The sequence below is a fragment of the Marmota flaviventris genome, chromosome 1 (assembly GCF_047511675.1).
Source record: "Marmota flaviventris isolate mMarFla1 chromosome 1, mMarFla1.hap1, whole genome shotgun sequence".
Classification (NCBI taxonomy): Eukaryota; Metazoa; Chordata; class Mammalia; order Rodentia; family Sciuridae; genus Marmota; species Marmota flaviventris.
This window is the reverse complement of record NC_092498.1, coordinates 212,397,812-212,401,697: the sequence shown is the minus strand read 5'-3', so window position 1 is coordinate 212,401,697 and position 3,886 is coordinate 212,397,812.

Genomic DNA, 3,886 nt, shown 5'->3' with positions numbered 1-3,886 from the left:
GCTTTGAACTCATGATCCTCCTGCCTCAGGCTTCCAAGTCACTGGGATTATAGGCATGCGACACAATTCCTGGCTACTAATGGTTCTTAAACATTATTATGCATCAAAGTCATCTAAAGGTCTTACTGACACATAAATTACAGAATCTCACATCCAGATTCAGTACAGCACATCAAAGTGAAGAGAGAAAATGTATACTTTTTGTTGTTTTTTGCAGTATTGGGGATTGAACCCATGGTCTCATGAATGCTAGGCAAGAGCTCTCTCTACCACTGAGCTACTTTTTATTTTATTTTAATTTTGAGACAAAATTTGTCTCACCAATTTGCCCAGGCTGGCCTTGAACTTGTGATCCTCCTGCCTCAGCCTCCTGAATCATTGGAATTATAGGCATGCCCCACCACTCCCAGCTGAAATTGTATACTTCTAGCTTACTGACGGCACTTTTATTGATCTTGGCCATTTTGAGAACCACCACTGTAGATTATGATCTATTTCGGGTAGGGACTACATTTCTATTATTTTTCATTGCATTCAGAGCTAACATCACCAATCCTGCAACACAGTAAGTCCTTGTGAGGCTAAAAGGAATAACAGCAGTCCTACCTACTGTAGCCAGGTTCTGGTAGTTCTCTAGCACCACATCACTGTACAGGTTTCTCTGAACTGGAGCCAGTAAAGTCCACTTTTTTTTTTTAATTTTTCAGTTGTAGTTGGACACTATACCTTGATTTCATTAATTTATTTTTATGTGGTGCTGAGGATCAAACCCAGTGCCTCGCACATGCTAGGCGAGTGCTCCACCGCTGAGCCACAACCCCAGCCCTAAAGTCCACTCTTGTCTATGTTGCATATACTAGCCTCCTGAGGGAATAAGTCTGGCATTGGGAACTCCCCGTGGCACCCCCGACAGGGACTGACCATCTGATGCAGGTGAACTTCCCCCTCAAGCTCTGCCAAAGATCCCACACAACACCTGAGATGGTTGTGACCTGCCAAGATGTCAGTTAACCTGCTGACAGCAAGACAGCAGGAAGCAGGTAAAGAACCCAAAGCATCTGGATTCCATTGCAAGGGAACTATGGAGCTGGTCTTTGAAGTAAGTCAGGCATATAAACCACACCCTCAAAACCAATGACAGAAACAAGAACTGTAGTAGCTTTGCATGTTTTTTTTTTTTTTTTCACTTTTGAGTTCTATTCTTTTTTTTTGGTGGGGGTTACTGGGGACTGAACTCAGGAACACTCAACCACTGAGCCAGATCCTCAGCCATACTTTGTATTTTATTTAGGGTCTCATTGAGTTGCTTGGCTCCTTGCTGTTGCTGAGGACAGCTTTGAACCCACAACCCTCCTGTCTCAGCCTCCCAAGCCACTGGGATTACAGGTGTGTGCCACGACACCCGGCTATAACCTATAATCATTCGCCTCTATCTCCTTTCCATTTCTACTTTTTTTTTTTTTTTTGTAGTTGTGTATGGACAGAATGACTTTGTTTATTTTTATGTGCTGTTGAGGATCAAACCCAGTGCCTCATGCATGCTAGACAAGCATTCTACCACTGAGCTACACCCCAGCCCACCATTTCTACTTTATATACAAGGTATTGGAGGATAAATTCACGATTTGGTCTGTAGGTAATAAGACACTACATGGGCTGGGGATGTGGCTCAAGCGGTAGCGCGCTCACCTGGCATGCGTGCGGCCCAGGTTCGATCCTCAGCACCACATACAAACAAAGATGTTGTGTCCGCCAAAAACTAAAAAATAAACATTAAAAAAAATTCTCAGAACATGACTACATTCACGTAAAAATTAATATGGCCTGTGATGAAGGATGTATTCCTTCTTACTTAGGAAAAGGGTGAGAATGTCATCCCTTCAATTTTCTTAGGTAGAAATATAGAGCTGCTTAATCATTTTTTTTTCCTTTTTTAAAGAGAGAGGTGAGAGAGAGAGGTGAAAGAATTTTTTTAATGTTTATTTTTTAGTGAGACCCATGGGATGCTGTATCAAAATTAAAAAAAAAAAAAAAGGTGGGGGTGCAGCTTAATGGTAGAGTGGGCCTGGGTTCAAAACCCAATACTGACAAATTAATAAATAAAAATGGCTGGGGATGTAGTTCACCATGCAAGGACCTGGGTTCAAATGCCAGTACTGTAAATAAAAGATAAGTGTGAATGAATAGAAAAAATATGTCTTCCCAGACAAAGTTGTAAATTCCATGGTGGAAGTACTATGCATTTGGATGATCATTGTTCCAGTGTCCCTGGCAGAAAGCACATCAGTAAGTCTCTAAATTTAAAGAATCAGTGATCATTTGTGGACTTTCAGAAAATAACCATTGTTAACTAAGCACAAACACAACATGCAGAAACAGAATTTCAAAGTAAAAATTGAGTAAGACTCATAAAATATTGCCCCAGAGAAAAACTACATGAGCCAAAACTTTTTTTTTTTTTTTGCTTTACTATTTTTTTCCACATTTTTTATTGGTGCATTATAGTTGTACAAATTGATGGGATCTGTTATTACATATTCATACATGCACACAATATAATTTGATCAATATTACCCCCCCACACCCCTTTTGGTCCTTTTCCTCTATTGATCTCCCTTTGATTCTTTTTTTAAGTTGCAGATGGACACAATACCTTTATTTTATTTATTTATATGTGTGCTGAGGATTGAACCCAAGGCCTCACACATGCTAGGCAAGTGCTTTACCACTGACCACAACCCCAGCCCTCTCCCTTTGATTTTTAGGGTGATAATTGTGTCATAGTTTTCCAATGCCTGATCAGTAGCCTTTAAAAGAATATTATGTGTACTTCAAATTGAATTTCATTAGGAAGACATCCATTTGTATGTCCTTCTATTAATGTTACTAATTTTGATACTTGTTTAAGGCCCTAATCAACATAGCACTGTATTTTAGAGACTTTTCCATTTGAACAAGGAAGTAATTTGTAGGTTAGTACTTTGGTAGAAGGATCGTCTCCCCGACCCCCACCCCATCTTATCACCCCTATTTTTGCAAAACATTACTTCTGAAAATATATTTGAGTATTCTTACCATGAATAAGAGAATACTTATTTTCTTTTTCAAAACAAGTGCCTTGTAGTTAAATTTTAAGTATGTTCCTTATTTTTATCCAGAATAATTTTTGTTTTTAAGTACCGGGGAATTGAAACCAGGCCCTGTGCATGCTAGGCAAGCACTCTACCACTGAGCTACATCCTCAGCCCCTCTCTAAAATTATTTTTGAACACGGTCCAGTCAGAAACTACCAAGATACAAGATACAAGGAAAGGGAAAATTTAGTGTACACCAAAGCTAAATATCTACTTGCCCTCTGATCTAGACATCCAACCTGAAAATATTACCTGAAAATGTAGTTCCACAAATGTGAAAAGTGAAGAGAAAATTTTTCACTGCAGGTAATCATGGTGGATGCTCAAACAATTGGGAAGAATGAGTGTCGGGGGAAAAGATGATCCTACCAAAGTATCAAACTACAAATTACTTTCATGTTCTAAAAAAAAAAAAAAAATAGTCTGGAAAAGTCTCTAAAATGCAGTTCTATGTGATTAGGGCCTTAAGCAAGTATCAAAATTAGTAACATTAATAGAAGGACATACAAACAGATGTCTTTCTAATGAAATTCAATTTGAAATACACATAATATTCTTTTTGTCAGGTCGGTGGCAGTGACTTAGAACAAAGCAGCCTGCGTGGAAAAGAAACATCAATCAGGTGCTGACAGAAATGCCTGTCAATCAGCGGGATCTCCTGACTAACAGCCTGTCAATCAGCAGGACCCTCTGGCCAATCCTGGAGTTCAGACAACTCCAACAGGACAAGAGACTCTAAAAACACCTTTTCC